We start from the raw sequence: 23,433 nt of genomic DNA, 5'->3' as shown, positions 1-23,433 counted from the left end.
CGTGTTTGGCATCATCACAAACACTATGCACTTCACAAATACTTGGGATGCACAAGAATGGTATATCTAATGAGAAAAGCTGAAGGAGCCTGGTGGAGGAGTCAAACACACAGTAAGCTTGGGGAGATTTTGGACGACTGCCGAAGAGCACATATTGAATGCTCTTACATACACTTCTGATGAGAAATGGGCCAGGTTTTCTGGGGTTGTCAGAGTCACATGGTGTGGATAATCTCTTGTTGTCAGACTTCTTCTCGGGTGTTTTACTGTGAAGGGCCTGCAGTAGCAAACTGTAAAATCACTTCAGTAAATGCTTGGGAAAAGAAGCAAGCATGATGTTCCCCTACCAGCATTCTGCATTTCCTCATTCCTTCTATCCCTTATAGCTACTTATAACTTATAATCAGCTGTGTAGGTACTAGTGTGTTGGTGTAGTGCATTGGTTCTCAAAGTGCGGCCCGCGGAATCATTCCTGGCGGCCCGCAATGACATACATAATTATGTAAGTTATAAAAAAAATAAAAAAAAGATTTTTTTTATTTTTTAATCAATATTAATTTAAACAAATATAAATAAATATAAAGAGAAAATTCGACTCTCTCTAGCTTTCAATTAAATCCTTTTACATTTTTTAGTTTTAATCCGGCTGTACATTACTTTGAAAGGGTGAACCTCAGTTTCATGATTTAGACCTCACTTGACCTCACTCCCAGAGGTCCACGGTGCGGGTGCAATGTTTTCTTTCACCACTGGGATGCTGACGGCGTTTCCCGCCAATTTTTTTTTCCTTTGGCGGCCCTCAGTCAAATTTTGGGTTCCTAAATTGGCCCTCAGAACCCCTGGTGTAGTGAGTGACTATGCGGGTGCATGATTGAGCCTCATTATTTTGCCCCTATGTAAGCAGCATCTCAGGCATCCCTATGCAACTGTGAGGTCGACACTCTGCGGCCACCGCTTCACTGCGGCAAACCTTCATGACTGACTGATTCGTCAGTCATCATATCAGCCTACTGATAGGTCTCTGATATTTGCTTGTTTTTTATTGAATGGACGCATGTCCAATCAAAACAGACATCCCAATACAGTGTAAAACACGGATGACAGACAGACAGACAGACAGACAGACAGACAGACAGACAGACAGACAGACAGACAGACAGACAGACAGACAGACAGACAGACAGACAGACAGACAGACAGACAGACAGACAGACAGACAGACAGACAGACAGACAGACAGACAGACAGTCAGTCAGTCAGTCAGTCAGTCAGTCAGTCAGTCAGTGTGGTAGCTTTGGGCTTTTTTTTTCGCAAATGGTCCAAAACACTTAATGATGTGGGACTGAAATACTTGCTGGCACATATGATAATCCTCGTGTAATGAGAATTCACTAGATGGCCTTGGCTTTGTTTATGCACCATCAGCTCTCCAATAGCTTAGCAGCCAAAACAACATCAAATAACAAAACATAAAGTAGGACGAAGCTACAGTACAGGCCAGATGGAGGAGAGGAAATCATTGACCCCAATTAAAGTTCTGAACAAATGTGATCTTATAATTAATGATTTCTGGGAGGTTCTTCATAATTAAATGGAATTTAAGTGCTCTTTTTGTTAAATTTGGTTCTTCTGCAACATTTACACAGGGGCAGAAAAAGGCTCCTTTTCCAAACTGATAATTATTAACTTTCCTCAGTAGGTGCTCAGGAATCTATAGGGCCAGATATTTGTTTTATAAAGGAAATTACTCATACTTTACAACATAACTTTAAGCTCACCAATATCACAATATTTGAAATTATATTTTTAGTCAAGGAAAAACGAAAACACTGTATAGCAGGCTACAATCATATTCACAGCTATTGCCGAAACCTATAACATTTGATATATACTGCACATGGGTTAAACTCAGCCAATTGGTTCTGAAAGTCTATAACTATCAAGAGATTAAGAGGAATTTACCTGCCCAATCTATTGTGATTAGAGTTATTCATCAGTTGTTCATAATTTGACTGGATGTGAACAGGCACACACACACACACACACACACACACACACACACACACACACACACACACACACACACACACACGGTATATATACATATATATATATATATATATATATATACATATATTTACATATACATATATATATATATATATATATATATATATATATATATATATATATATATATATACATGTATATATATATATACATATATACATGTGTATATATATACATATATATATTTATATATATATACATATATATATATATATATATATATATATACATATATATTTATGTATATATATTTATATATATATACATATATATATACACATTTATATATATATACATATATATACATATATATAGATATATATTTGTATGTTTATATATGTGTTTATATATATATATATGTGTTTATATATATATATACACATATATATGACTATACGGAATCTAAATAAACATATAGATATATATATAATATATCGATATATATATTGAGATTCCTATTCCTATTCTATTTTCAAGGACTGTGTAAAAACCAAAACAAAGAGCACGTGGTAGCTTTCGGCTTGCCGTAGATTCTTCCGCCATAGTGTTGACAGGTCATGTTGCTAACAGCTGGCTACCCTAGTAACCCATTCACCAGAATATATGAGAGAAATACACCTTACACGTCTACGCGGACATCATTGAAAACTATCACATGAAAAGTAAGTGCAAAGATAGACAACGAAGTACATCTTTACCCTTAGTGCGTTTTGTCTAAGAACTTAAATCATGCTAGCACATGATTAATGAGTTAGCCTTGGCTGATTAGGATGCACAAGGAAGTTGTTGCAAACTTCATTGTGCAAAGGTAGTTTCACGCAAAAAAAACTTTTAAGATCGGCGTGAGTGCATAATTTAACTCGCTAATTTAACTTGTAAACAGAAGTCAAAGTGCATCTTATAATGAATTGTCTGTTGTCGGTGCAGGCAGCACAACCCTCCTTACAGAGTATGTGGTTAGCGATACTGTCGGCTGGCGATGTGTCCCATCAGGTCTGATCTGCACAGTCAACTTTAAATAGAGTGGACACATATCCCCTGCAAAATTATTCTGAACAGCAATTTAATGCATGTATTTATTTGAACCTAGTCGATAGCTTACATGTGGTGGCTAATCCCCTCCTTTGTCTTTCTCCTCTTTCTGTGTGAAGCGCAGAAAGCTGAGGAGAGACTCTTATCTCTTCCTCCCACTTTGTTAATATCGCAAAGGTTTGGTCACATAAAATGGTTACGATAGAGCTAAGTGAGAGAGCTTCTCCATGTTTGATGTTTTAACGGATTACATCTTTGGCTGACTAATATTGCTATTTATGTTGTTGTACCTAAGTTGTATTCAAACATTATGTTACGTTACTGACAGTATTTTAAAGTGGATGTTTTTTTAATGTAATTATAGTCTCTAAAAAGCGATAGCTTCTTAGTTACGTCTAACTTTTATCTTTGCTAAAAAGTGCATCCTTCATTGGTCAATTCAATATCCACTCTATTTACTATGATGCCGCTCCAGATGCAGCCAAATATTACAATAATCAAAACCCTAGGCATAGGGAATATTTTGCCTTTCTTTTCATACTATCAATTTATATCCCGCCTGTGTCATTTTCCATTTCCAAGTGTGTTGCTGATCAGTTTTATTCTGTTAACTATAACATGAACATATAGCCAAGAGCGCTCAGTCTTACTTGGTGTCAATTCCATGCTTAAAACAAGAAGAAATAAATAGTTCAGAGTGTTCTAGGCCTACACTAAATTGTTGATGAAAGTCAATGAAAGTTCCTTTATTTATCTCAAGTGAAGGACAGCGATAACCCATGACAGCGGTCTGCAAATAATAGGGCATATCATTGTGGCAGAGCTCTAAATGTCCGAAACATGAGCTTTTGATGAGGATGCCGACGAGTTTACGACGCATTGGAAATGCAGAGGATCATTACCTCCAGCAGACTCTGCAGGGACAGTCGTTTGCAGTAAGGCTATTATTTTTTCCACTGAGAGATTTTAGGGATTATTGAGTCGTTAATGCTAACCTATTGCTTGTGATATACGGGCTGCCAAAGAGGTTGTGAGAACTAAGTCCAATAATGAGCTAAAACGTGTCTCCACAGATATTATCCTGAATTTGGACTGCCTGTTTTGCGAACTGCAGCAGCACTGATAGGCAAGGTTAATCCTCCCATTGATTAAAAACCTAACCGTTTTTATTCTGGCTGCACTAATGGTGTCAGAAACGCTAATCATAATCCAGGAATGGGACAATTAGGTAGTTTGAGTTCATGTTCATGTTCTGCAAATTTAATGAAGCGGACCTGATGTTGATACTGGGAGTAGTATTATTGACATCAATGAGGAACTTCACAGCATTACCAGCATCAGAGCTATATGTGTCCTGTTATAACCTTGAGTAGGTCAGTCTTGTCAGGATAGTGCAGGACTATACCTTGTCAGCGACACGTTGGATCCACCCATGAATCCAATGTGGAGGTGTATGTAACTGAGCTGCGTGTTTTGTATAGGGGCAACCGTCTTACAGCACAGAGCCAACTTTCCCCTCTAGGTTTTTTGGAATGCTGTGCTGATGATACTGCCGTGCTGATTAGCATTATTACATTCAAATGACATCTTTATTTTTAAGATATAATACAAAACACCAACATATTATTCTTAGCTATATCCATCTTTATCAATTATTTTTTGAGACAGAATTCAGTTGGATAAGCTCCAATGGGTCCTATTATTTCAGTTACGATTCATGTGAAAGTTTATATTTTAAATTAGTATTTATTTATTCTTGAGGCTTCTTTCTCCAAACACTAGGTAAACACTGCCCCCATCCCTTTACGGTGGATCTAGCTTAGCCAAAGATTAAGGCTGATGCAGCTAATCAGTACTGTTGTCTTCCCCTGCCCAAGACAAAATATTTCCATAAGGCCTATCCATCCCGACCACAGTTCAGACTGAGTAAGGAACACTTAATGGTAATAATTGACTAACCTTTTTGGATTTGGGCGACAAAGGCAAGAGCCAAAAGGACACGTGTGCTAATCACAGGTGCTCCACAAAAACTGAAATTAAATGTTTATATTTAGGTATAGAACCTCTACTCAGGGCAACATCTAGCAAGGAAAGAATGCAGTGGTTTTTTTGCTAGCAAGAAAAAGAACAAGCTCCATAATTGCTCTGCAGCTCTGTACTACTTCCATAACAGAGTATGTGAGGTGGAAAGAGGGTGGCTAGTGTGTAGGCTTATTACTCTGTATGAAAGGTAGCTAAGCTATAATTATTGCGTTAAAAAAGGCAGGTACCCACCAGACTTTGGTTGTTTGTCTAGCTATACGAATCATACTCTCGGTCCTCATGCTTTAGCCCCCATATTGAAGAGGGGGATGTGGGTTTGGAGCTGCAACTCCCATCACTCCTTTGTCTTTGGTGTTGGTCGGACCTAACATATTTTTTGTATCATGTAAGTTATTCAATTTAATAATGTGAAAGCTTTTATATTACTTTAACTATAACATTTCTCTCTCACTTTTTTCACTGAAGCTACAGAAGTTTACCAAGGTTCTTCGACAACCTAGTACCCAGTCCACGGCCCCCTGTCGGCTTGCCGCTCAACTTGCAAAACACACCAAATCAGAATATAACATGAGTCTTCCCTGAAAGCTGGCCAATATCTGAAAAGAGGCAATGCCGAGTGACCAGATTTGGCCTTGTTTGACCTGTTGCAGAAAGAAAGGGCTTTCTTTGTCACAGACACTTTATGCATTTTTTCTCAGAAATATAGCCAAGTCGGAAAGTATTATATAAAGCCATTAAATGGTCTTTGTCTACGCTGATAAAAGCAGATGACAAAGTTAAAGGGTAGCTTTAACCTGGACTGATCTTTCCAGCTGATGATGGAATTCAGGTTCAAATAAGTAATTGTTAAGTGGTTAATAGGCTCCCAATAGGCCACCTTGCACGCCTCTCTCGTGCGGGGGCAGCTTAATAAGCATTCAGAATGGATTATTATCCATTATTATACTGGACTAATAACTGTGAGCTATCTGCAATGGATTGCATATGACATTTGATCCTTATTGCCAATGCTGTCTGGATGGGTTTTGTATAAACAATTTGGTTGTTTATTTTTTAGTTTACTTTTGGTTTTTGCTTCAGAAAAATGTAGCCAAAGCTATTTCAGTTTTCTTCAGATCTGTCTGTCATTCAATACTTATAGCTTGGCAGATAGCGTTTTAAAAAACCTTTTGTGTGCTGGAAAAATAGTTTTGCACACATGGAATGAAGACGATTACATTTCTTATGATAGGATGCTTCATATACCCTCAAAGGAAAAGGGAAAACAGACAAAAAGGCCGTTCAGTGTGCTGCATCATCGAGGCAATCGATAAATAGGTTATAGGCCTATCTTTCCAGGGAGTCGCCAATGAGCAGACAAATGTCTTCTTTCTGCAAACGTTTACAGAAATCGTATCAATATGGGAATCACTGATTTTTCTTCTTTAGATAGCCAGGATCGATACTATTTGCCTTCAGGAATAACATTTTAGGGGACTATTTTAAGGCTAGTTATTTAATCTCCATTCAAATGCTGATCTTCATTCTTTTATAATTTAAAGTAATTGTGTCAGTCTGCTGGGTCTAATTATATTTATTGTGATCCCTTATGATCATGCCCTGTGATTTGCTGACTGATGGTTAATAATTTCTTAATCTTATAAAACTGATTTAACCAGAGCCAATTAAGGCTAATCCCCAATTTATTGTTATGAATAAAAAAATAATTTTTCCTTCATCGTATAAATTTGTGTCCTTGATTCAACAGATATGCAAAATAAATGACATTGGATAAACTGAGCTCTGTTATAGGTCAAGATTATGATGTCGTTTCTAGACCATTTTTTATTGCAGAGTAAGAAGTGGCAATGGCAAAATTACCAAACTCGGTAAACTGCTATGAAATCAATCAAAATTGTGTTCAATTGCAAGTGCTTCATGCATGGTTTGACAGCTAGTTGGTTGACGATGCTGTGGCATTTCATTAGTTCATATCTCTTATTAAATGTCATTAGTAATCCTGATTACTTTAAATTCGACCTCAATGTCAACATTTTTGCAAGTAACGATTTAGTTATGGTTTAATCATCGAGTTGTATATTCATGGCTACTCATGGCTGTTCAGTGTTTGAGCCAACTACTCATATTCATGGCTACTTTTCACAGTTCAGTGTTTGAGCCAACATCTGCTCCAATTGTTTAGTTGTTTTACTTGCTTACCACAAGTAAATCTATCAAAGTATCAGCCTCTATCTCTGGCGGCACAGAACAGCAATGCATTATAAAAATATAGACAAAATATGGTCTGGTTACCCAAGGATAAATAAACCAGGCTCACCTGCACTTCAAGCAGCATCTGGGACATATACTATTAACTGTTTGGGAGGGTCCTCCTTAGTCATATTGACCTTGCCTTAAACAGCACCAGGTTCGAAATAATACTTGAAACCATGTACATATGACATTGTTTTTCAGGACATTGTTGTCCTTGATAGTATTACGTTTATTTTAGGCTATAGACCCGCCATGATCCATCTACCTCTTTGTTGATTCTATATTAATGAACAATTTCTGGGAAACGGCAGCAGAGGGCAATGCAAAATGTCCATCTCAAAATCAGTATTTCAAACCAGTATCCTATATCGGCATTCTGGTATGTGCGGCATGGCTGCTAGGGCTTTCAACCGGAGAGCACTTTAGGTCTGGACTGAATTGTACGACAATCTGGGATGAAGTCAGAAAAAGATGTGGAATCGGGGCCAAATGATTTGCATAACCCAATAAATCAAAAATATTTCTCTTTGGCTAAACAACCTCCCCTACTGAAGTTGATAAGTGAGCTAAGAGCTTCTGCAGCCTGCCCTGTTCCAGTTGAAGCTCAGCTCTGTGCAGCACTGCCACACCCAAACATGCTGGAGGCTCTCACTTAACTCACTTCAGCGTGAGACATTTCTCATGCTTATGTGGAGTGGTGTTATGTTTTTCTTTTTTTATCCCTCATTCTGATTTCTATAATTGGTCGAACTGATTATAAGTTGTTTTTATGGTGTAGATTGAAATCGATTCTCAATATTGATTGTCAACGCGGATGCATTATTTATTGCGCTATATGTTGGATGTGCCGATGTGACTGTGCCTTTTTTTTTTTTTTTTTTTTAATAGAAGATGATTAAATTCATGGCAATACACTCGTCCTAATTGCCTACACTATATCTAGTTCTGCAGTTGCATCAAAGTGCATAGGCCCAACAGTCCATTGGGCCCCAGCACTTTAACCTACACCAAATCAGATATTTCTGGAAAGATGGACCTAGACATGTCAGACGTGATTTATGGAAGGTGGAAGATGGGTTGCTGAGACATTGGCGATCATTCTCCAACATGAGAACCATCGCTATTCGCGGCTCACGCACAAAGCTGCCAAGACATCTGGATTAATGTGCGAAAAAAAAAACGCGATTTTAAGTTGTTCTTCTTCCTAAGAGCGCACGTTGAAGCCAGGGTCGGGTGGACTGACACAAACATCATATGTCTCTCATTTACTGCGGGCAGTGGACACATCCCGTCTGTTCTGGCGTGAGGGCCAGGAACTCCCTGCACGGGCCTTCTTCCCAAAAGAGAGGACCAGCTGCTCCTGAAGGAGGAAGGCAGAAGGATGGAAATCCCAAGGCAAGAAGGGATTCAAGGCGTATATGGTCCTTTCTGTAGTCACTGTGAAATGTTTAATTTCTGTGCACAAAATAAGTCTGAAACGGTTGAACGCTGCTTAACACAAATGGAAATGGTATTAAAACGGTTGATGGCCTTATTAACCGGGTGCTTTTGAGTGCAATAACTGCATTGTTGGAAGGAATGTTTAATTATTTTCGGGTGGGCATAAGGATCACTGAGCATCAGAAAGGGCAATGCTCTTTCGGTGTTATTAGTGAACCCGTGGCGGCCCTGCAGGATCAGGTGCATTGATTTAGAGGAGAGTGCCTCGTCGGCTGGCCTCAGAGGCGTTGCATTAGTCTGCTGCATCCAAACCGAGGAGAAACACAATAGCCCTACAAGTGTAACGTTTCATTGCTACATGAAAGAGGAAAGTGTATTGATTATAAAACGCTTGCCTTTCCATATTTTCAACAAGGGGGACAACCGAGAAGCAGTACTAATTCGAGGTGTATAGCACCGGTCCGTGCTGTCGAATTGTGTTTTTGTAAGAAGGTAGTGAAGAATGTAGAATTGTTAAAGATTACACAGGTGGTTGGAGGGTATTTTCGAGACCATATTTCTGTATTCTTCGTTGGCATGTCAGGGAAGAGAAATGGGACTGCAGACTCCTGTTACTGCGGTAATGGCCCACTGCTGGGGTGTCGCTGGTATTCAGTCTGTGGCCTGCTGTGAATGATGCTGGCGTGGTATAGCTGGGCTCTAATTGACAGCTGTTGGGAGGCAAAATGAGGAGTGACACAGACAATTAAAGAGCTGGGTTCCTCCGCCCTGACCTTCTGATAATTGTACTCCTTTCCAAGGCTGGCATGTTGGGGACCGACACTCTTCCTTAACTAGTAAAGAGACGAGTTGAGGGAGCTTGGCACGAACTTTTATTCTTTTAGAGATCACTTCGTTCTACTGTCAATATTTCCTTTGCCACTCTAAGCCACACTGACAGAGAGGCGTTTGTATTTAGAATCTAAAAACAGCCAGGCATGCTTGTTTTGACCCCAGCTGGTGGACTGGATGACCTTTTGATTCAACGATTTCAAGAAGAAGAACAAAATATCCCGTTATAGCCTCGCTGTTTTCCAAAAGCAGGGTTCAAAGATAATTTAGAGACAATTTGAGAATATGGAAGTATAATTGTTAAAAAACCACCTTGATTCTGAAGTAATTATGTGCTCTCATCGGGGTTAGGGTCACTTTCCAAGCCTGGCATCGCCAATCTTGACTTCAACATAATGAGTAACGCAATGCATGGTATGCCTTGCCTCGCGTTTCCCCCTGTGGTGAGTAACTATAACAGTCAATAATGGAGATGAAGGATAAGCCTGCAAAATATTAATGTGATCCCTGACTTGCAGATATTGCAAAATAAGCGTGCATATTTGTATTTATGATGATCAAAACCAGATAGCTCTTCTCCTCTCCCACGCCCATTGGGCTGACTGCATCAGGGTGTTCGAGAGGAAAACAAAACTGTTTTAATTCTTCATTCTCCAAATCTTCACTGTCGCGTCCACAGCAATTCATGCACTTCTCACACTCATTTTTGCAATAGGTGGCTCTGGGTCTTTGTCTGATTGTAAGTGCTCAATTTTGTCCCCTGCCTTATTTTGCAGCCAGACTTTGTTGTTTCTATGGGGATGTCTGATAGGTATTTTTCTGCTTTTAGGGCAACAAGTTCCCATTTTGATTCTCTATCCTTGGAAGTCATCATAGGCTTTGTATTGATTTTAGAATTGTCTATATATTTTAGTACTTGGAGAAATTGCGGTGGTAGAGAATTTCTTTTTTAATGTACTTTCAATGCAACAAATTACATAAAAGTCCTTTAGTATCTGGATCAGGATTAGGATCGGTAGACTATAAGGCATTTCAAAGACCTTATTTTTTGGATTGGATATGTTTTTAATAAATCTGTCTGTATCAGTGTCCAGGCCTTGACACCAGCCTTGCAGATCAAATATCAATGATGCGGGGGTCCTATTTAAGGGCTTTCATTTCAGTCATCTGATGCCAACTTGGATGACAGCGTTGGCAAACGTGATCTCCAACCAAAACAACAGAAAAGGTTTGTCAATATGAACAATGGAGACCCGCATGACCCCCATCGCCTGGCCGAAGAAACATCAAAACTATTTAATGCCAAAACTATCTTAAAATGTTGCATTTTCCACTGAGAATATAACGAATGTCAACCATTTGTTTTGACTGACAAAGCCTTGATAACATTTCCTATTTCTTTCTATGTGTAGTTTAGGGTCATATTGACAAAGTACCTATTCTGTCATTTTAGGTTGGAGATCAGTCTTGAAACTAAACATGTGATGTGTGGCATTGTGAGATTAGTTGACAAAGCTTGGTTTAGCTGGTCAATTGTGGTAGGACTCCATTCTCATGTGACTTCAATTGAGGTGAACACAACTGATGCATAATGTGCACTGCTGTACAGCATAAAATAGTTTCATCAAAGTACACAAGATGTAGACCCTCTTGATATGTGGCTTGACATTCACATTTTAGTAAAAAAAGAGGATGGAAGCAATTTCCTCCAGGTTCTTGAAAAAGTGTTTATGTTATTGAATTGCTGTCCAGGGCTACCCTTATCGAAATGGGGGCAAAAATTCTCACAATGAAAATTTCATTATTTACGTCCTGCACACAGGGAATGATGGAATATATCCGAACCATTTTTAAAACGCTTGACTCAATTTGCTTTCCTGGTTGGTTTGCAATGTTTTTATTGAAGTTTTCTGTATAGCATTGTAGTGCAGCTCTTCAGAGCTAAAACCTGCCCTGAACCCCCAGTTGCTGTAGGCAAGCCCTGGGTCCCAGATGAATCACAAAGCCCAGAGGTGAGAAAGAAAGGGCTAGGAGTTGGAACTTTGATTGTTTGGTGATGACACCGGAAGTCTAATTCAGGTAATTCTTCAAATGTGGCATTGGTTATTTGATCGTTTTTTTCTCTGCCGACTTTTGAATTGAAATTGTAAGCATGTATTTTGTCTTGAACCTTTACTGGTGCAAGCTTAGGGTTATTGTGAAAAAATAATTTTATTGAATATCATCTTGCTATTTCCTGCGTTGCATCAATCTTACAGACACATTTCAAATTGCTCTGAAACAAGTAAAAAACTGAGCAAAGCATAAACACAAAAAAAGCTGCCTACTCGAGTTACGCCTTCAGTGTGTCTTGGACAGCCACCTAGTTTGATTTGGAATTGTAAGTCCTATGAAAACCATTTCATAGCAGACAATACTGCTAAAGCGTCTGTAGTACTACATGGTACACTACAAATGGTTGGTGCTGGCTGATGATGGGTAGCAGTTATTAGTCCAATAACTGTGTTAACAGTGGAGGATATTTCAGTTGGACTTTGAGAGCCATCCTTAGAAAAACATGTTTTCACTATTTACAGAATTATGCTTCTAAAGTTGCCAGACTTATTCAACAGAACAAACAAGTCAAAATGCCTAAAGTTTAGAAGTCTATTTTGGGCTGTTTAAAAAAAAAACTCCTCAGTATCAGGGCTTCCTCAGCTTGTACCTTCTAGACTTTTATTTTTCTTCCACCATGTTCTTGAAGGAATTAGTATACAGTTCACCCAAAGCAGAACAAATCAGTGCAAACAAACCTCAGAGGGAGGTCCTGTACTGTGCTTGCCCCTTTCATGGAGAATTACCTCAGAAGCTCAGGGACAGTCCCTGAAGGAAAGCACAGCTGGGCGTGTGTTGCAAGGCCCGCCACCGCGTTCACGTTCAATGCCGTTTGGCCAGACTTTTATTCACCGTGACCCAAGAATCTGGGCATCCGTCGGCTTGGCTGACCTCCCGGTAGCAGCTAATAGTGGCAAAGACATCGGTCAAAGACATGGAGTCCTCACGCACAACTGACAGGCTCTCTGCTAAGCCAGCAGGCAGAGTGAAAGCATGAACTGTCAAACGTCCCCCACTTAAAACTTTCATTGTATTTGTTATATCTCCCCGCCCTTTTTTCCCTGTCTGTGGCCCATGGATTATCGCAAACCCATCTGGGACTGATCATTTTAATACCCTTTCCAGGGCTTCCAGCCAACCTGCAGTAAAGGGCAATTATCTGAACTCGCTTGGATTCTCAATGCAGTTGTGCAGTGATTTATGTGGCTTTATGTAACAAAACGGGTCTCAGAGTCCCAGATATGTCGTTACCTTTCAGAGAGTGCACTAAGGGGTTTGTACGTAAACTTTGGTCACACTGCTTGTAGATTTGTCTAACAAACGGCAACAGCATCACAGGTGAAATCCGTTTTTCTGGAGCCTCCAGTCTGTGTGTCCCGAGAAGAACCCATTTGTCACTGTCTTAATGGCTCTGAGTATCTGTTCTTCCTGCCGCCGTGGTTACTAAATATAAGTGGTCATGGGCCTGCTGAAGTCGACCGCAGTGTACACACACACACACACACACACACACACACACACACACACACACACACACACACACACACACACACACACACACACACACACACACACACACACACACACACACACACACCACTATTTAGTAAGCCGGTACCCATGTAGATGCTGTTTAGGATTTGAACATTTAGTTTCAATTTTCCCTCGATCAAACTCAGCCATTTTATTCTACCCATGGACCGATGTTCCCTGAGTTTCCCCATGCCAGTGTTCAATTCTTTGGCTTTCTGACGATACTGCCTTTTCGGTTTGATTATTGTTCGAGAGGCAATGTTTTATTAAAGAGTATGGGAAAGCAGACACCCTTCTGGGAGCCACGTCTTGAGATCGCTCCCATTTTAAGATATCCCTCGCAATAGATGATTTATAATATAATGCCTCCATTCGGGCCGTTTCTCCGTGTCTGTGTTTAAATTGGTGCTCCTGGGTGAGATTCAGCTCCCGTCTTCCATCCGGGCTTTCTTTTGGATCGTACAATCCTACTACACGTTATTAATTTCAGTGTAACCATAGATAAATTGGATTTTTTTTTCTCTCCAGAGAATCTGACATTTTCTTTTTTATAATGAAAACGTTCCTAATTCTTGCAGTGGACTGGAAAATGAGGGCCTTTCTTCATTTACCTTTGATTGTATCTGTATGCAACTTTACCCCAGCGAAGTAGGCCTATTAAAGACAATAGAGGCCTAATACCTTCTCTGCTTTAAAGATCCGGTGTGGCCGCCATTGCTTATATTCTGGTTTCCATTTCTTCTCAACCTGTCAAATTTGTATGTCTCTGTATGTATGTATGTATGTAAATGTGTGTTTTTTTTACATTTATTTATGATATCAAATAGCAGGATATGGGATTCAGGGCAGGATATATCTGCACATGTATTTATTTTAATTATTTACACTTTTACAAAAAAGTAAAATGGAACATTATAGATAGAATTGATTAATATTTTTTCTTGTGTGTGTGTGTACCTCATCCACTACAACCATATAGTCACATTAGTCTGGTTTATAGCATGTTTGCACGTACGTTGTGAAAGAGATCACTGTAAGGGAATTCTGTAGTTTTCCTTAGGCATAACCCCCACCAGTGTAGCTTCCCGAAGGCATTACTCAACAGAGCAAGCCGTCCTCCAGAAAAGGAAAACCTGAGCATAGTGATTAGTAGCTTGCTGCAGGACTCTCTCCTTAGCAATTGCTGAGCGCCTTTCCCTCAGTGGGGCCCACACCATTCAGGACCCCACAGACACCTGTTTTGAGGGCTCAATTCTAAGCCCTCCATCACACCACTGCATGACTGGCATTACTGCTAAAATACCCTCACAGCAACACTGCTTTACTGTTTTTTGTTATAAGACTGGTATAACTTAATCGTTTTGACTATGTGAGCACACAATGCTTGTCATTTCATTGATGAGTCACTATCTTTAAAAATAAGTCAGTCTGATGACTCTTGCTTATCGTACGTTGCCATTTCTCTACAGTCTGCTTGTATATCTCCCATAGTCTTTTTCATTTTTTGTTTTACATGTATTTCATCGGTTTTGACGTACTGACGTATTTGGTTCCATTTTCATCAAGCTAAAGGTAGGGTAAACAAGCAGAGCGAACCAGACAGTGTGGCTGTCTGGCTGTTATTAAATATGTCCCTGGGATAATTTATTGAGCGGGTCCAGCGTGTCTGGAACAATATGTACCCCCCCCCCAGCAAAACTAGTTTACATTCCATTCCTTTGTGTTCCTAAGGGTCCACTGTTGACTAAATAGGATGCATATCCAAATCCATTGTAGGTTTACCACAATGTGTAAAGGAGCCTGCTTTTCCTCCTCCCAATTGTCATTGTTAGACCTGTATTGTGTGGCCTAGATTTGATGAGAAGCTGCTCTGGATGCGTCGTGTGTTTGATGCCTCATCCCAGCTTGACAGTCTGACAAGTCAAGCTCTAATCAAAGGCTTTGTTGCCATCTGTGGTGCATCTATATATGTCACTCCAGCAAATAGTTGAAAAATAATAGTCCTATGTCCAGCTCATCTTGAAATGGTTCCTTAAACTAGCTTTTGCAAAGAGTTATGCAGAGTCAAACTAAGAAAGTTGAACAATCACAAACAGTCGGTGTACCATATCAGATTGTATTCGGTGATATGGATGCATGCGAACAAATATTTGTACCTACAACGCCCCAGATGTTTATTTACCCAGTGTCAGCCAGTTATTGTAAGGGGAACAATGCAATGCGTGATTGGTTCATGAATGTCAGGGAAATCCATAAGCTAAGCCTATAAAGAGGCTCCAAAAGCTTTCCAATTACAGCTTCCCAAAAGTGTGACCCGAAAGGTAGCCTTTGAAACTCCATATCCCCCTCTGGGGCCCCTGAGCGCGGGGTTCTGTCCGGGTTGGCTGGGCCCGGGCAGTCACCTTTCATTTATTGTCTGGTGTACTTATAGACTGACAATGTGGAAAGACCAGGTGGTGTAATCTGTTGCTGTGGTTTCTTTTTTTTATATTGGCTGGCGGACTGGTGGTAGCACAGAGGTGGAAGGGGCACATGCCTTGCATGTGTGACAGCTACAGATGGCTATTTTCACCCTGGCACTCTTGTACCTAGGTCTGCTGATGAACGGCTGCCTTGCAAAGCCAATTTATTTGCTTTCATGCGCAGCAGTGCCCCAGCCTTTAATCAATAGATCTTATATAATACTTCAGAGTAAATTACATGGCCTTCGGAGTGATTAATGATAATAAATATGACTAATTGATTTTATAAAGATAAGTAATAATATACATTATGAGAAGAAATAATTCCCCCCTTATTCGATTTTGTGTTTTCTGCCTTATGAAGATTGTTCTTAAGCAAAGTCAAAATGCCCTCGGTTCCATTACGCCATTAACCAATCTCATATATTCCAGAGATAATATTAGCTGAACAATGTGTAGCAAGAAACCACGCTTTTTCCTGAATAACATGAAGGTGCCATAGTGTGCTTTCAATTACTCCCATGATGGGGCTTTTCGCAGCATTCATTTCACTCCATTTAAAAATCCCTGTACTCTATACCCCATTCTCTCTAGTATGTCCTCTTCAAACTTCCTCGGGGAATACAATTATAAAACATATTTTTAATTTAAGGCACCACTGGAGATTTCTTCTTTCTTCGTTTTACACCATTTTTTTATTTGATTTTTGATCATGCTCTCCTTAATGGATATTCTCCTTCCCTTTATAGTTCAGAATTGTAAATGGTCGCTTTTATCTTTTAATCTACTTTTGCTTTAAAAACAGCTCATAACTTTGGCTTCCCTTTTTAGCATTGACTTTTTCATATTGATGGGATAATGCTTTAATTCTTGATTTCAGTTCTCAGCAAGTATCCTGGGTGTTAATCGCACCTGTCGAGACAGAAAAGCCCTTAATGTGTTCTTACTCTCTCTCCATCAACTCCCATCGCCACCGACCTAACCCATCACTTCCATATATCCTGGACCGTATCCAGTATCCTTTGCAGACTTGTCACCAACGGCCATTTTGTGGTCTAACGTCTGAGGCAGAGTCACTTTCTCCTTCTAACGCTTGCAGCAAGACTGGCAAGGGAGGGGAACAGGGGAGGTGTTTATCTGGGGAGGCAGGCCTTCGGCCCATCATTATGCCAATAGAGACAGCACAGAGCTCTACGAAGCAACACAGTCCGATAAGGCCAGGAGGCAGCAGGGCTGCCAGACCCCACTTGCTACAAAGGATTGGGGTGTGTGGGGGGGGGGGGGGGGGGTGAGGAAGAGGCTAAGGAAGAGGGTATGAGACAGTTTGCTCCAGTTAAATGCCCAACTTTGTGACGCTGAGATAGTGGTTTGCATCCCAATCGGTTCAGCGCTTTCAAGTATATCTTTTTGATAAACTGTTGATTTGCAGGAAAATAAAAATGTACAGATTTTGTTATTTCTAAAACCCTTTTTGCTAAGTATTTGGGATGATTGGATATGATGAGTATTTATTTTTATTTATATATATATATATATATATATATATATATTATTAGTGCTGTCAGTTAAACGCGTTATTAACGGCGTGAACGCAAACCAATTTTAACGGCGTTAATCTTTTTATCGCGCGATTAACTGATTATTTTTTTTTCTTTGGCTCAAAACAAAGAAGCAGTAGCCTGACTGCTATGTTCAAGGCAGTATGTTTGTATGTTCATCGTTTAATTGCACTATAGGCTTTTTTTTTGTATCGTCCTGTTTTGATCAGTATGCCAATGTTGTTATCAATAAAAAAACATTTGCACAAGGCAAGCCGATGCACTTATCCATGTTGATAAAAATTAATGGGACAAAGAAATCAAGGGATAGTTGGCCTAGAATTTTTTTTGCGATTAATCGCGAGTTAACTATGACATTAATGCGATTAATCGCGATTAAATATTTTAATCGTTTGACAGCACTAATATATATATATATATATATATTGAAATACTACAGCTTGCACCATTATTCCAGGCATACAGCGATAGAGAGGTTGGTTGATTTAGTGGATTCGGTCATGGATTCAGAGCAGAGATTAACCCGAAGACCGTCAACTTTTTATCTCTAAAATGGCTATTCAAGGTTCAAGGTTGCTTTATTCATACCCGTGGGTAAATTTGGTTTGCAGGTCAAGAAAAGGGCGTTCACGGAAGACAAGACAGACACACACAAAAATCACAGATGTGCTCAGTACATCAGAAAGTGCAACAAAGTTATGCACCACTAGTGGCGCTGCAACAATTTATTAGTAAAGATAATGGCTGCAGGAACAAAACTGTTCCTGTAGCGGTTGGTTCTGCTTTGGGGAACTTTGAGCCTCTGTCTAGAGTAGGGATGGGCATTCGAATAAGTTGTCTTAGTCGATCGTCGGGAGAATTAATGATCAATTAGTCGATTAATCGTTAATATTTTACATTAAAATATATATATATTCAAAATTAAATAAATACAAATGCAGCGTGTTTTCCTCATTGGGATCTTTATTATTAGATGAACAACTCAGTTAAACCAGATCCGTTCAATAGTTCTGCGCTATCCGTTCAATAGTTCAGCTCTGCTCTAAGCAACGGAGCATGCAGCTCGAAGCCGGTGCTCATAAACGTAACTAAAAATAAACACACCCCTAGTTTCTTCCCAAAATAATAACAATAATATCAAAAAAACAATCATGTTATAACTTAACCAACCAACCAGTCTACGGATTGGTGACCGTCAGTCCAGCCGCCGAAAACACCCGCTCTGAGGGGACCGACGTTGCCGTGATGCACAAATACCTCCGTGCTAACTTGGCAAGGCGGGGGAACAACTTTCCACAATCCAGGGGCTCAGAAAGTTCTTTATTTCTGCTTCGATGCTAACCTCGCTTTGAGTGGTAGGCCTATAGTGATCCCCAAGATGTCATTTTTTAAATCATAATGGTCCCACACCATACTTCGCCGTGGCCTCGTCCGCTTAATGATTACATCGCCGTGTTCCAATATCCATACTATCCGTACTTACTCGTCTAAGTTTGAGTACGTAGGGCGTTCCGATTCAGATCGGGCGAAAATAAGCGTACTGAAAACGGTCAAATCGCGAAGTGTGTGGCGATGTACACTTTTCGTACACAACGGCAGCGATCTTAGCTACGTAGCGGAAGAAGGCGGAGCCAGGCTGAGCCAAAGTCGCCGCATTTTTTCCACATAGCCTGCATTAATAGTCATTTTGTAGTTTTTATAGTTTTTATAGCTTTTTATAGCTGCTAGGAGTAAAGAGTTCACCGTTCAAAGCGGGATGTTTATTGCGGGGGAGGAGCCGCAAATTTAAATATTGCACCCGTGTGGTAAAATGTTTAATTGCACACTGCATTAGTTTAATCGATGAAAAATTTACGTAATCGACGAAATTCTTAACGATCAATTAGTCGATCGTCAATTAATCATGCCCATCCCTAGTCTAGAGGGAAGCAGCTGAAATGCACTGTTCAAAGGATGGGTGTTATCACTTTGAATGGATTGCGATAACCTCTGTAACTGTTTGGTGTACAGGGCTTCCATGTTCGGCTGTGTCTCACCAATCAACTTACTGGACTATTTGACAATCTTGTTGAGGGAATTCTTATTTTTTAAAGATATGTTTCCAAACCATGATGCTAAGGAAAATGTTAAAATGTACACGATAAAAGCACAATAAAACAAAGACATCATGGTTTTGTCTATGTTAAAAGAGGAAAGCTTCCTCAAACAGTGCAGGTGCTGGTGACCCTTCACAATTTAAGTCAAAATTCAGGGTGGAATCGATTACTGTCCCAAGATATTTATATGAGGTTACCTGTTCAATGGTCTGACCTTTTATTGTGAGGGCCTCCTGACTGTGAGCCTGCCTTCTAAAATCAATGAACATATCCTTTGTTTTGGACACATTTATCTGAAGATAAGAGTTGTCACACCATCTAAGAAAGTCATCTATAACCGGTCCATGGCTGCTCTCCCCACCCCTAAGCAAACTGACTACTACTGAGTCATCTGCGTACTTTAAAATCAATCTAGTTTCGTACTGGCTCCGACACATGTTGGTATAAAGGATAAAAAGCAAAGGTGAAAGCACACAGCCCTGTGGGGAGCCAGTGGATGAGCAGACAGGGTCTGACAAAGTTCTGTTTATTCTCACTCTGCGTGAGAAAAGTTAAGAATCCACCCTGCAAGATTCTTACTCGCATCAAATTGTTCTAAAAGCCGGTTAGTTAAAATATGGGGCTGGATGGTATTAAAAGCTGAACTGAAGTCAACAAATAAAATCCTGGCATTAGATCCGGGTCCCTCCAAATGACATAAATATAAAGTGACTGTGGCATCCTCTACTCCCCTGTGTGGCCTGTATGCAAATTGCAAGGGGTCAAGCATACACTCAGTTTTCCTTAAAAGCTCTGTTTGGTGAAGTTTGGTGAAGTTCAAAAAACCCACGTTGGAGCGGTGGGCCAGCAAATAGTTGATTACATTTACTTAAATTAGAGGTAAGAGCAACTGGTCTAAAATCACAGAGCTTTTGGACAGCTGGATTTGGGAACAGAGACTATGACAGCATCTTTCCATATTTCTGGCACATGTTGTTCTTTAAGAGACAGGTTAAAAATGGAATTGAAGACATGGCTGAGTTGAACTGCACATGACTTAAGCAGACGCCCACAGATTTTGTCTGGCCCATGACTTTTATTCACTTTGATTTTAAGAAATGCCTTTTCTACTTCTTTTTGTTCAATTTGTAGACACTCAAAAAGTGCTGAGTGTCTACAAGCATATCCTCCAGTTCCTGAGTTGTGTTGCTAAAATCCACTGTGTCAAAACTATTATAAAAAACATTAAAAGCATTTGACGACTCAATGTCAGAGTTAAAACCATTCAGAATAATACGACTGCTACTTTTTGGATTCTGGTGGCCTACTATGGTCTTCATGCTAGACCATATGGAACCCAGATTGTTTGATGCCATATTGTGTTCCATTTTAAATTTATAAGCATTTTTTGCTTTTGAGATCTCAGTTTTCAGCTCCCTGCTGACTACATGCTGATCTGCTAAACTTCCTTGTTGGAAGGCCAGCCTCTTTTTTTCCAGACCACCTTTAACTGCTTTGGTTAACCATGGCTTATTGTTTGGATACATTTTAACAGTTTTGCTAAGAATTATCATGTCTTTACAGAACACAGCATAAGAGCAACACACATCTGTCAGTTCATCAAGATCGTCACAAGTATTCTTAAAAGTGTCCCAGTCTGTGCAGTCAAAGCATTCCTGAAGGCACACCTGTTTTGATCAGTATATGCCAATGTTGTTATCAATAAAAAAACATTTGCACAAGGCAAGCCAATGCACTTATCCATGTTGATAAAAATTAATGGGACAAAGAAATCAAGGGATAGTTAGCATAGAATTTTTTTGCGATTAATCACGATTAGTGTAGAGTCTTCAGTCCACAGTTTAACATCCCTAGTTTGCACTTTCTCCTTCTTTAAAACAGTTGTATAAATAGGCAATAAATGGGTTAGGGTTAGCTCAGCGGGGAGAGTGAGACGGATTTGTATGCATTTATAATTGACCCGTAGCAGAGATCCAGTATCTTGTCCCGTCTGGTTGGGCAGGAAACATACTGGTAGAAATTTTGCAAGGTCTTTTTAAGCGACACTTGGTTAAAATCTCCCATAATAATGATTGGCGCATCGGGTGAGATGGACTGCAGTTTCTGCACCGAATCAAAAATAGTGCTGCAAGCTGACGCAGCGTTTGCCTTGGGGTGAATGTATACTGATTATGAAAAGTTGTGGAAACTCACGGGGCAAGTAAAAGGGGCGCAGCGAGACGGATAAAAGTTCAATATCGGGTGTGCAGATGCGGTCCCTGATTGTCATGCAACTACAGTATGTTTTATTGATGTAAACACATACCCCGGCCGCCGCACTGTCTTTTCCCTGTAGTTTCAGTGTCTCGGTCCAGGCGCAGGGGAGCTCCAAAGCCGTCAATAGCGAGTTCTGTGTCATGGTCGCGTTCAGTGAACCATGTCTCTGTAAAGGCCAAAACACAGCAATCTTTGTAGTCCTTCTGGAAACGAACCATCCCCTGGAGTTCGTCCAGTTTGTTTCTTAGTGACTGTACGTTTCCCATGATGACAGAAGGCAAAGGAATCTTATCAAGATGCTGTTTCCTGACCGGAGTCTGATGCCTCCCCGTTTCCCACATTTCCTCAGTTTTGCCTTCGTTTCTCCACTGGATACTGGAGAGGATCTACGAAGAAAGTCCGGAATTCCATGCCTTAAATCTGCGGCGCGAGTTGGTCTTGCAAAGTCCAACAACTCCTGTCGCGAGTATTGCGTCGAGGTCTGCTCGACAGCCCAACTCTTCCAGGCAAGCAGCAGGCAAAACAAAGTTCCCAAAGCGACGATGTGAAAAAAATCCATTCTTATGTGTTGGCACCAAGAACACTTTCCATAGGATAGCAATAAGCACACTTAAAAACACTTAAAACAAGTAAAAAAAAAAAACGGGTACCAAACTTTTCATTCCCTGCCAGTCGCAGCGTACGCATGCGCCCGAGGTTGAGGTAGGTAACCTCGGGCGCATCAGAACATATAATATGTTCTGAGACTACATAATTAGTTCTGAATTTTCAATACATCCCCGAAGACCTTCCGTGAAATAGCCACAGCCACTGTCTTGGACCATGCATTCTGTCCCTTGTTTGACCAACCATGACAGGCAAACCTAAAAGAAATAGTACCACATGATGTCTGGTTCATCCAGCCGGCTGCCATGAATATAGAGAGAAGACTTATCTCGTCAGACTCTAATACTACCAGGAATAATCCAGTACTAAAATAGGCAGGTGGGGGCAGAAGCAGTGGCCTTTCACTCCTCTCACTTGTGTTTGGTGAAGTTCAAAAAACCCACGTTGGAGCGGTGGGCCAGCAAATAGTTGATTACATTTACATTTTCTGTTGGACTTCATTATTATCAGTTTCTTACAGGCATTTATTTTATTATTTATAGATAATGGGAAAACCGTAGGCAAGAGGCGAACTGCTGTAATTTAATCTGGTAGAGCTCACTTAGCACGGGTCACCTCCTGTATCCTCCCTCTATGCGGAAAAAGCAAACATCTTTTTCAGATGATTCAATTTCTCCTTTATTTTTGATTGTGTGTCTGCATAATTGTTTGCACTTGTCTTGCAAGAAATTAACTTGGTCACGGTGGCCCCAGACAATAGCAGGCATGAATTGCCAAGCCAATTTCAGCACTTTGGGAACAGTTAAGACGCAGCGCTCCAGTAGACCCCTTAATAGTGTCGGCTGATTCCGAGTTTGGATATCCATCAGTCAATTCAGCCTGGCAGGGATGAGTGCAGTCTGCAAAGCGCTGTGGCCAGTAAGGAAGTGGACAAATTGTTTTCATGACCTATAATCTGGGAGGGCCACTTGACTCTTAATTAGACACATTTGCATATTTGCATACATACATATGCCCACATAGGAACCGTCGTCTGCCAAATAAGATTAACGACTTCACCCGTATTTGATTACAGTTTTTCGATTCAAAGTAATTCATTCTTCGTTTGAATTCAAAATGCACTTCTGAGCTGTTGCATACATTTTTTGTCTAATAAAT

At 40.1% G+C, this 23,433-nt stretch overlaps 1 protein-coding gene across 2 annotated transcripts in view; it reads left to right on the top strand.

Moving 5' to 3' along the window:
- The first annotated feature begins 2,600 nt into the window (after window positions 1-2,600).
- enox2 (ecto-NOX disulfide-thiol exchanger 2) overlaps window positions 2,601-23,433 on the top strand; it is a 134,156-nt gene continuing 113,323 nt past the window's right edge. For both annotated transcript variants that reach the window (XM_060062720.1, XM_060062719.1), the window contains exon 1: window positions 2,601-2,732. The gene's annotated coding sequence lies outside the window, so the exon portion shown is untranslated. The remainder of the gene's footprint in view (window positions 2,733-23,433) is intronic.

Source organism: Gadus macrocephalus, chromosome 10 (genome assembly GCF_031168955.1).
Source record: "Gadus macrocephalus chromosome 10, ASM3116895v1".
NCBI lineage: Eukaryota > Metazoa > Chordata > Actinopteri > Gadiformes > Gadidae > Gadus > Gadus macrocephalus.
The sequence above is the reverse complement of the archived record's forward strand: the minus strand, read 5'-3'. Positions and strand labels throughout refer to the sequence as shown.